The 12,158-nt window shown below is 35.9% G+C and overlaps 1 protein-coding gene across 3 annotated transcripts in view; it reads left to right on the top strand.

The window, feature by feature from the left end:
• Nucleotides 1–12,158, top strand: part of kdm4b (lysine (K)-specific demethylase 4B) — a 550,987-nt gene that overhangs the window by 466,250 nt on the left and 72,579 nt on the right. The gene's annotated exons all lie outside the window — the stretch shown is intronic.

Raw genomic sequence — 12,158 nt, 5'->3', positions numbered from 1 at the left:
CAATGATCAACAGCATTGTGGCTTCTAATCATCCAGTGGCCTATGTTAGTAGGTGATGTCACAAGAGTGAAATGTGGCTCAATTATGATTTGCTAGTGGTTAAAGTTTTCTTTTTACAAAGTATTACTTTTGGGGTTTGATGAGAAGCTGCTTTCTTTGCATGCTTTAGAATAGTATTAATATTTAGCCTGAGGACTGCAGCTTGCTTACAGTGACAAGAAGGAACACAGTAAACTCATTGTGTTCTTCAAGACATAAACAAAAGAAGCACAGCTGTAGATCTGAATCCCATTCTGTATCTAGCAGCCCTTTCTGGTCCTGAGCATGGTATCCTCAGGGTTGAGGATCCTATTTAACTGAGATCAGCTGCCAATATTGATTGAAGCTGACAGATGCACGGTGATCATTTAGTGAGATTGTAATGAGCGCCTATGGAAACTGAAATGGCCTTCAAGTGATGAGGGGGAGAATTGTTTAAAAAAAAAAATTGGTGACTGCTTAGTGTTTATAGCTTATGTACTTCCAGACCAGTAATTCAGAACGTAAGAGATCTTTGTGCCAGGCTAAAAGATTTTCTGGATTTTTGGATGTTACTTCTTTTATGGGAGTTTTTGGAATATGGAATAACTTTTGGATGTTACAACACACTTCTAATTAACTCCTTTTTAGATGTAACATAGTGGTATAATAATTTTCCCAAACAAACCAGACACTTTAAAATGAGTTTGAAAATGGAGCCCCAGAGAGTTCAAAGGGAGTGCAGGGAAGCGGGGTCACAGTGTGTTTAAAGGCAACACAACCAACCAAAACAGGTGAGCCAGGTGCAAAACCATCAACGTTTTAGAACAGTTGAATGCTGGATGATTGGAGTTTTCTCATAGTCTTAATCAACTTGATAAAATGTGACTACTTTGAATTCTAGAAAATCAATCAAATATTGTAATTATATTTACAAATTAGCATCATTGTTATGTGCTCATGAGGCTAACCTTGTTACTACTGGTGAAGTTTTCAAAATAGCTTTCTTGGGTAAAAATCATTTCAAATTGATTTGGCCATGTTTGTCTGGCAGCTGCAGATAGGACCCCTTCACCTTCCATAGGAATTTGCTTCCAGTTCACTGTGCAAAATATGCAGAGCAATAATGTGTCTGATTCATGTTTATGTACTGTGGCAATTAAGCTTGGTACTTCATTAAATCAATGCATGGAAACAACTAGTTGTTGCTTTTCCATATTCAGTCTGTGAAACAGCACTTTCTCAAAGGTTAATTATTGGAACTCGTGTCATTTTGAGGGAATGCTTTTGTAATGCTCAACATTTTGTTCCCAATTTTGGCAAAACATGACAAATTAATGGATTTCTGTGAAAGTAGCAGTAATGTGAATTGTTGTCCCTTTGTAAATAACTGGTAGTTGTATTGATACGGTTGGTATTTGAATATCTTTATTTTAAATTATCATCTTGTAATATAGTATGGCCAGTGGTGTTGTGAAATCAGATCTGGACTTCAAGGCGAATAGGTCTGGGGTTGAATCCGGCTGGCCGCTTGCAAGCTTTCCATCTGTGTTGGGTTGAGTGCCGAGCTAGCAACTAGATTTGGTTTAAAAAAAAACAAACAAATGCTAAAGAAACGGCATAAAGTGCTGCCCAATGCTCCACAAGGTGTGAAAAGGAACAACAAACAACAATAAGATAGTATATTGTCCATTTTCATTTGGCAACTTTTCCCCCCAGGTTTAAAAATTCGGTATTAAAATCATTGAATGGAATTTAAGGAAAATATATACATAATACAACAATGTCACGTCTTTCTGAAACACTCGCATACTACGGATTGTTGTGAGGCACAGTTGTTGATTGTTTTATAGCCATATACAGCAGCCACATTGTTCACAGTAAACTCTCACATACTGAAATGAAACTGATGGCAAAACATGACCCTTCCAATTCTGTCCTGACCAGCTTCCCATCCTCAGCTGTACCCAGCCAGTTCTTACAGCATATTTCTCCTTACTGATTTCCTTCATTTCCAGAACAAACAACTTCCCATTCTCAGTCTTAATTTCATCATGAAGCTTTATCTCTGTATGTTTGTAAGTCTCCCACACAATCCATCATCAAGGTGTAGTTCTGGTTCACCTCATCAGACCTTTTCCACTAGCGTCTTGCTCTACCTAATCCCACTCCATTAACTTTGCTCCCTAATATCCCACATCTGCAACTGTGGTTTGCCACAGCTCTAAAGTTTAGTCCAAATTTTTCATCCCATCTTGTGAACTATCATGAAAATATTTGATGGTGGAAAACCTACGGGATGTGCACAAATATTATTGGCATGTGGTATGCAGTGCCACCCCTTGATTCTTTAAACCCCACCCATAATAAAAAGATACGCAATAAATATCTTTGCTGCCATGTGAAGCAACGATTGATATTTTACAACCCGAGAGAAGCGAGATGTTTTTACAGGAAATGTCTCACACTGGCTTAGCACCAGTGGGTGGTTACGAGAACGTGTGATGTTGGATGATATACTTTGAAATTCTCACAGACCTGGTGTGCACATGAGTATTTGGATAGTTAACAGTTACACTGACAGCAGTATTTAGAAATGATGTTATTTTTCAATTTTTTTTTGACGATTGATATTAATTTTTGAACAGGTTTTCTAAAATGCTTCATTTATATCAATCTGGTTCTGTTATACTTTTATTAATAGTAAAACAATGAATACAAGTAAGCAAGCAGCAGGACTCATCTGTTTTCCTTCAAAAATGCCCATAATAATTGTTACTAATTCACTAATATTCAATAATCACTGCTCAAAGTTACCTTGGCCCGCAACAGAATTTTTTATAAGATTATCACCAATTTGGGTACACGCCGTCAGAATGGTTCACCACCCTTGGATTGAAGCATTCTTTAACTTGTTTCGTGAATGTTATATTAGAATAGGCAGCCCAGGTATCTGTTTACTCCATCTAAGAAAGTGTCTCCAACATGCGGTACGTCAATTTTGGTGCATGTCAATTCAATTTTGCGTTAAATTTACACTTTGAATAATGATAGTGTGCTATTAACTGAGCTGAACTAAAAAGTGGAGCCCACCCTGATAACTTTTGGTTTTAACACTCATTGTCCATCACGTTTGACATTATGTTTATCCAGGGTTCATCTCTGACATTTGTCTTGCTTGAAGTGTTCAATGTGTCTTTTTTAAAAAAAATCCTTTAGCTCTAATTTATTTCAAATGTATTCATACAAAACCAAAGCTGTAGCATAAGTATCTTCTTGAGGTCCTTAAGCTTTGTTTTCTGTGTCCTTTGACCCACACTGTATTTGTTTTTACAATTTGTATTTTAAACATGTTCTTACACTTTACCTCCTAGGTTTTCCACTAATCACTTTGGAACGATAGTTTTCCCCACCATTAGCTGTTTATCACTGTGCCACACCACCTCGCAACCCACCAAGTTAACCCTAGCCTGATCATGGGACAATATACAATGACCAATTAACATACTAACCGGTACGTCTTTGTAAGGAAGTGGGTCTGTGGGAGGAAACCAGGGCACCCAGAGTAAACCCATGCACTTCATGGGAAGGACACACAAACTTTCTTACAGAGAGTGCCAGAAATGAACTCTGAACTCCGATGTCCTGAGCTGTTATAGCGTCACACTGACCACTATGGTACAGTGGCTTATAATGCATGCTTGTTCATAAAATGCACTTCAGTGCTGCAGACTGGTTAGGGCAGTGAGGTGTTCAGCTGGCATGGACTCTCATTTACACAAAATTAATTTTAGTAGCAAATGGGAATGAATGTGCATATACACATTGAGTTGCAAAGATATCAGAGACCTGGTATAAACATGACTTCCAAGGAGGCCCATTTCTTTTTGCAACTTTCACATCTATTGGATGACATGCTGATTGTGCTTAGTGGCTATTTCTGTGATTCCAACATAGTCCTTAGGAACAATTTGAAATTCTGTACAAAAATTATTGTTGAAGTAGATAGGCTAGAGAGTATAAATTAGTGCAGTAGATCAAAAATTGATTAAGGACTGGGGATGGTATTCTTCCTATCCCTTCATCTGACCTGTCCTTCACAAAAAAAAATAGCTGAACAAAGGTAAGAGAATTCCATCTTACTCCTTTTTGTGCTCCCATCAACTCATTTATCCAACAGTATCTAAATCAGTGATTGATTTGATGACTTCCCTATCCCTAAAGTCAATCACAAAAGCAGGCAGTGCAGAGCAGAATTGAGACATGACCATGGAACTTCTGGGGTAGCGCATCTGTAAACCTTGTCCTAGGACTATAATTGATTCAACTGAAGAGGGAGTCTCGTTACTCTCTGTCCTGCTGGATGCCAAGACTTGAGTCCTGCTGCCATGCTGCTGCTCACTTGTCAGACCAGTTGGATTAACAATTGTGTAACATGGGTTTGTTTTGTATGTCATGCATAATGATGTGGTGAGTGGAGTGTTGTGGGTATGAACTCTTTGCCTTCAGTGTTGGTGATGGTAGAACCCTAACTACATCTCTTAAAGAATCTAAATATGCACTGAATCATCTACTTTTGAATGGTTTATTTAAATGATCATGTAGAAATGCTGTACTGACTTGGGATGCCATCCATTGTAAGAAATCACTATAATGTGTGTCATTGCTGGTTTGAACTATTATCTAATTGTGTACAATAAGGAGTTAAGATTATTTTTAAAAGAGTGTTTTACTCAGTTTTATAGACAATGATTCAGATTCATTTATTTATAACGTACATCAAAACAGAGAATGAAGTGTGTTTGTGTTAACAACCAACACAACCCAAGGATATGCTGGGGCAGATGATTTATAATGTCAGCTTTATCTGTAAAGCAATATGAAATGCCGTGTTGCTCAGTGATCACAACACTTTGGCATTGTACCATGCTGAGCAGCTCAGTAAAAGGCAGTACCTTGCATAATAGGTGGCTTAGCTCTGGTGCTCTTAATATTAGGCGCAGGGATGCACGATGCAGATAGCTATCCAGCAGGTGCTTAGAAAATAGGCACCTAGAAACAGATCATGTGTTAGCAGGTTTTCGACTACATGTTCGAAATGTGAAATTATCCTCTAGCACTGGATTCACTAAGAGGCCAGAAATTCATCATATCTGCCCCTCAGACTCCATCCAAGTAAGGAGTTAAGTAGTTTACTTTCATTTACTTTTGTTTTTTTTATTTATTTTAACTTTAAAAATTATGTAATTGACTTTGGTGCTTTGAATGAATTATTTACAACTCTTAGATTTATCAATTTACTAAAATATTTTGAACTGTTTTAACATCTTGGAGCCTTAGGTATTTAAGGACAATGGGAAAGACTTTCTGGGAAAACCTTCAGGGCAGATTCTGGGTGGAGCCCTAGTCCCTACAGCCTACGTTCGGTCACCACTTGCAGCCTACTTCAGCGATTACAGGAGTGTAATGGAGCTGCACAGTAGCAAAAGCTAAGTGTGATCCCCGGTGAGGGAAGAATGCCAGGTGCTAGTGGGTCCTGTGAGAACCAACTCCTTTGTTTCATCCTTCATTCAAATTAAAATCAGATGCAGAGTTGTTACCTAGGGTTCCTTTACACATATATTTTTCAGAGGTGTGTATTAAAATAGATAGGACATTTCAAAAGTATTTTAGCTATAAAGCACTTCAGAGTAAAAGCACATGAAAGAATTGAAAATCCTTTCCTTTCTTCTCCTGCTCATCCAAGGAGGAAATCGCTTCTGAGGCTTAAACCATGAATATCTAAATACGGTTGGGGATAAGAGAGGGACCCGATATTACTTAAGAAATGCAGGAACACATTAATTGAAATTGCCTGAATGTTCAGAAGCTTTTTATTTTTTTATTATAGTTTTATTTTAGAATAGTTTTATTTTGGAGTGCATATTTGATTAACAAATTTGACTAAACCAGAATGGAAATCATTAGATTTCATTATTTGGCAGTGCTATAATTGCTAGCTAGTTCACATAATAAGTGGTCTGTCAAAATACATCTGTGAATCCTTCACAAACTTATCTCTTGTCAATTAGTACTATTTTGCTTTGTACAATTCGCACTCTTTGGGCATCTACTGTATTATTATGCCATCTGTTGCCTTGGAATTAATTTTGCTGGTACTTAATTGTGTCTGAGTATTCTAATTTGCCAAACTATCAGTTTCATCAATTGTGGTGTCTATTATAAATATATTCAATAGCACTCTACCTCTAGAAGATTGTGGAAATGGAAGTTGTGATCACATGAGCTAGAGTTTTGGAAACTGCAAAACATAAAATACATTCAAAATATTACATAATTAATGCAACCTAGAAATAATGCCTCTAACGAGTTTAGCCTTGTTGCAATTTAGACATTTATGAACAGAACTGCAATTTTACATACCAGCCAAATGTGAGTTGGCATAGCATAGTGACACAGCAATTAGTGCTGCTGACTCACAGCACCAGGCTTGATCCTGTTCTCTACCTTCAGTTAGTCCTGACGAAGGGTCTCGGCCTGAAACATCGACTGCACCTCTTCCTAGGGATGCCGCCTGGCCTGCTGCGTTCACCAGCAACTTTGATGTGTGTTGCTTAAATTTCCAGCATCTGCAGAATTCCTGTTGTCTGCTCTCCTACTGAATGAAGTTTGCATATTGTGGCTGTGACCACTTTCTTGTGCTGCAGTTTCCTTGTACATCCTAGTGACAAGCTGTTTAGAAAGGTAATAGAAGAATCCTAGGGCAGTTCATAGGCCTGAGCAAGAGTGGATTTCGAGGAAATATGAGGGGAAGAGTCTGTGAGAGCTGGCGTAGACACCTTCAGAGAACATAAGCATCTGAGCAAACAAATTAGGAGCAGGAATAGCCATGTGCAACTTGGTCCTTTGAGCTTTGGCCATTCACTAAAATCATTGCTAATCAGATTGGAATCTTAGCTCTACATTCCCATCTGCCCTGATATTAGTTAATTCACTCCCTTGCTTGTCAAGACTCAATCAACTATGCATTCAAGATTGTTTCCAATGCCCTTTGAGGAAGAGCATTCCAAAGATTCAAATCACCTGAACAAAGAATTGTTTTCTGATCGTTGTCTTAAATTGATGACACTTTATTTTTAAACAGTTTTTAAAATCCTTTTGTTTTTAAACCCTTTTTCAGATTCATAAGAGGGAACCCTCTACCCACATCTATTTGTCAAGACCCTGTAAGATCTTCTGTTTCTATTAAGTCCTGCTTCACTTTACAAAACCAAATATTCTGGGTAACACTGTAGTAAAATCCTCTGAGCTGGTTCCAATGCATTAATATTCTTCCTTAAATAAAGAGTCCAGTACTCAATGCAGTACTCTGCATGTGGTTTCACTGATATAGCTGAAGCATAACAACCTTTCTTTTCTAATCAGTTCCTCTCCCAATAAACAGTGATATTCTGTTATCTTTCCTAATTACATGCTGTGCCTGCCTGCTAGCCTTCTGCGAATCGTGCCCTAGGAATTAAATCCCTCTGCACCTGAGTTCTGTAAACTCTTACAGAACGTGCCTTTTATTTTTCTCTTGTAAAAATGGGCATTTCACATTTTCTGACATTACTTTCAATCTTTCCAGATTTTTGTCTGTCCTTGTAACCTATCTCTTTCCCTTTGGATCTGCGTAACAATGTCTTCATTGCAACTTAACTTTATACAACTTTCATTAGTAAGTTTTACAACATTTTGGTGTCTTCGTGTGTGTTTTATATTTACTTGAAATGTTGAGGTCCCTGCTTTTATTATATGCACACTGCAGATTGCATCTATCTAAGCTATCACAAGGATATCCTTCCACAAGTTGAGAGAATAGACCTGTACATAATATTCCAGGTGCTGTCTCAGCAGGGCCGTGTAGTTCTTGCTGAGACACTACACAACCCTGAATCATCATTATTCTTCTTGCAGTAGCCATTAGCATACTATCTGTCTTTCATATCATATGCCATCCCTGTATGTGCACAAATCATGAAGTTAACAAGGGCTTCCAGGAACTCTTTTACAAAAAAACACATCACTTTAAAAAATACTTTGCTTGATATTTTTCTATCAAAGTTCATAGCAAAATTCATTTTCAGAGTACATGCATGTCACTACATACAACACCGAGATTCTTTTTCTGCAGTCACACTGAGCAAATCTATTGAACAGTAACTGTAAACAGGATTAATGAACAACAAACTGTGGAAATTCAAATATAAATAAATAGCAATAAATAACGAGCATGAAATTACAAGATAAAGAGTCCTTGCAGTGAGACCATTGGTTGTGGGAACACCAGAAGTAGAATGAGTGTAGTTACCCCTTTTGTTCAAGAGCCTGATGATTGAGGATAGTAACTGTTCTTGAACCTTTGGTGGTGCGAGTCCTGAGGATCTTGTACGTTCTGCCTGACAGCAGCAGCGAGAAAAGAGCGTGGCCTGGGTGGTAAGGATCTTTGATGGATGATGCTTTTCTTTTTCAATATTTTTATTACTTTCTGCATAGAAGAATACAAGAAGATATATATTATAAGTCAAAAGAAAAAAAGTAACAAATATATTGTATTAAAAATACAATTATAATCACAAAACCCTGTATTCATAAAAATTAAGTCGTAATATTGAAATATAATTTTGTTATACAGAAAAAGAAAATCTAAACCCACTACCAAAGTCAGAGCTGTTAGGAAAAGCAAGAAAAAAAAGGAAAAAAACCCTTATCACATAATAAAGTATATTATTAGCCACCATCTGTACTTTTACAAAAAATCAAAGGTTTTGAAAATAACTCAAAAGTGGTCCCCACAATGTATAAAAGTCTTGGCTAGATTCAAAAACTGAACAACGGATCTTCTCTAAATTTAAGCATGACATAACATCACATAACTATTGGGCATGAGTAGGCGGAACAGCATCCTTTCATTTAAGCAAGAGCGCCCTCCAAACTATAAGAGAGATAAAAGCCAAAATATGCAAATCAGGTGTCTCCAAAATAAAGTCTTTTCCTCCAACAATACCAAATAATGCGGTCAAAGAGTTAAGCTTAAAATTTACCTTGAAAAGTACCGAGAAAGTTTGGAATACTTCCTTCTAGTATCTTTCAAGGCTTGGACATGTCCAAAACATGTGAATTAATGAAGCTTCTCCATTATTACATCTATAACAGAAAGGAGATATATCCAAATAAAAACGAGATAGCTTATGTTTAGACATGTGAGCCCCATGAACCACTTTAAATTTTAAGAGGGAATGACGGGCACACAACGATGTAGTGTTAACCAATTAAAAAAATTTCATTCCAGGTTTCCTCAGAGATTGAAGTCTGTAAATCTTGTTCCCAAAGATTTTTAATTTTGTCCGTAGGAACATTTCTTATTCCTAGCAACATACCGTAAATATTGAATATTGAACCATTATAAAAAGTTTTCAAATTAAAAATTACATCTAATAAGTCCTTTTTGGAACTTATAGGAACTGTATATAGTTGAGAATGCAGAAAGTCTCTAATTTGTAAATAACGAAAAAGTGAGTTTTGGGTAAACTATATTTTGCTGACATTTGCTCAAATGAAAGGAGATATCCTCCAACAAACGAATCTTGGAAGCACTTAATACCCAATCTAGCCCATTCTTTAAAAACTGAATCAGTCATCGAAGGTTTTAAAAAAATAGAACAAATGGGACTAGACAAAGAAAATCTCAATGGACCAAAGAATTTCCTAAATTGTACCCAGATCCTCAAAGTATGTTTAACTACCAAATTTTCAGTTAGTTTACTAAAGGATAAAGGGAGTGAGGATCCGAGAAGAGAAATAATAAATTTATTAACAGAGTTAGCTTCTAAAGAAACCCATATTGGACGGTCCTCATGGTTAATATAGTATGTCCAAAACTTAAGATTTTGTATATTGACTGCCCAATAATAAAACCTAAAATTTGGTAAAGCTAAACCTCCATTCTTCTTAGATTTTTGAAGATGAACTTTATTTAGCTGAGAATGTTTGTTTTTCCATATATAGGAAGATATAATAGACTCGAGAGAATCAAGAAAAGATTTAGGAATAAAAACGGATAATGCCTGAAAACGGTGTATAAATTTGGGTAAAATATTCATTCTAATAGAGTTAATTCGGCCAATCAAGGATAACCAGTTTGATAGTGTCCTTTTTACAAAATTCAGTAAGGTAAGAAAATTTTCATTAAATAAGTATTTATAATTCTTGGTAATTGTTACACCCAAATAGGTAAATTGATTTCTTACAATTTTAAAAGGAAGGTTAGTATTAATTGATAACAAATTATTCAGAGGAAAAAGTTCACTCTTATGTAAATTCAGTTTGTATCCTGAAAACTGGCTAAAACAAGAAAGTAGAGAAAGCACAGGAGGTAACAAAGTCTCGACATTAGAAATAGAAAGCAATAGGTCATCAGCATAAAGCAAAGCTTTATGAACATTCCCTCTTCTTAGAATACCATTAATATCATTATATTCTCGAAAAGCAATGGCTGAGGGTTCTAAAGCCAGGTCAAAGAGCAAAGGGCTCAAGGGACAACCTTGTCTAGTTCCACGTTGAAGTTTAAAAGGTTTGAAATACTGAAAATTAGTAAGGACCCTAGCAGAAGAAGATAGATAAAGAAATTTAATCCGTTGAATAAAATCGGGCCCAATATTAAACTTTTCTAAAGCTTTAAATAAATAATTCCATTCAACCCGATCAAAAGCCTTCTCTGTGTCCAAAGAAATCACACATTCCGATATCTCCTTAGAAGGGGAATAAACACCGTTTAATAAACGATGAATATTAAAGTGGGAATATCAATTTTTAATAAATCCCCTCTGATCATCAGAAATGATAGATGGTAAAATATTTTCAATTCTATGGGCCAGAACTTTAGATAGAGTTTTAGTATCAACATTAAGTAAAAAGATCGGTCTGTATGAAGAGCAGTGGGTTCTTATTCTTTATAAGAATAAGCAAAATAGAAGCTTCATAAAAAGATTGTGGCGACCTACCCAAATTAAAGGAGTCTGAAAAAACTGCACATAAATGAGGTATAAGCAGTGAGGGAAAAGCCTTATAAAATTCTGCAGAAAATCCATCATGACCCGGTGCCTTCCCCGAGTGCAAGGAACGTACAGCCTCGGCAATTTCCTCATACAAAATAGGTTGATCCAACTGCTTTCAACTATCAACAGAAAGTGTAGGAATGTTTAATTGGTCTAAAAAAATATTCATTACAGTGTTATCTTTGGGAGGCTCAGAACTTAATGTTTAGAATAAAATCCTTAAAAAAATATTGTTTATTTCTAAATGGTCAGTTGTCCTATCACCACTGGCTTTACAAATTTCTTTAATTTGCCGTTTAGCTATAATTTACCAATAACTTACCAATAATTTACCGGTTTTGTCTCCGTGGATATAAAATTGACTTTTATCTTTTAAAAGTTGAGTTTCAATTGGATATGTTAAAAGAAGATCATATTCAGTTTGAATTTCTTTAAATCTTTTTATTGAATAAGTATACAAAGGGTAAACCATAAAGGCACTAATACACTGTTAGAAATTACAGGAAATATTAATACAGAAGAAAAAATTGGTACAAACAGTGCAATTTAAACATAAAATAATATGGTATGCAACTAAACTAAAAGCAAAGCAATGGGCTAACTTGGAAACAGGTGGAGTTAAAGAACTTAAAATCACGTCCTCAAACCCGACCTCCATTAAAAACAGTTTAAAAAAAAGGCAAGAAGGGAATAGAAATATGGAATATAAAAAAAATTACATTAAATGAAAATATTGAATAAAAGATCTCCAGGTCTGTTCAAATTTAAGTGAAGAATCATAAAGATTACTTCTAATCTTCTCTAAATTTAAGCATAATACCGTCTGGGAAAACCAAAAAAAGGTAGTTGGAGCATTAGGTTCTTTCCAATGTTGTAAAATACATCTTTTCCCCATTAAAGTAAGAAATGCAATCATTCTACGGGCTGAAGGGGAAAGATTACTGGAAATTTTAGGTAATCCAAAGATAGCAGTAATAGGATGAGGAGAAATATCTATATTCAATACCTTTGAGATAATATTAAAAATGTCTCTCCAAAAAGTTT

The sequence above is a fragment of the Mobula birostris genome, chromosome 26 (genome assembly GCF_030028105.1).
Source record: "Mobula birostris isolate sMobBir1 chromosome 26, sMobBir1.hap1, whole genome shotgun sequence".
NCBI classification, from domain to species: Eukaryota; Metazoa; Chordata; class Chondrichthyes; order Myliobatiformes; family Myliobatidae; genus Mobula; species Mobula birostris.
The sequence above is the reverse complement of the archived record's forward strand: the minus strand, read 5'-3'. Positions and strand labels throughout refer to the sequence as shown.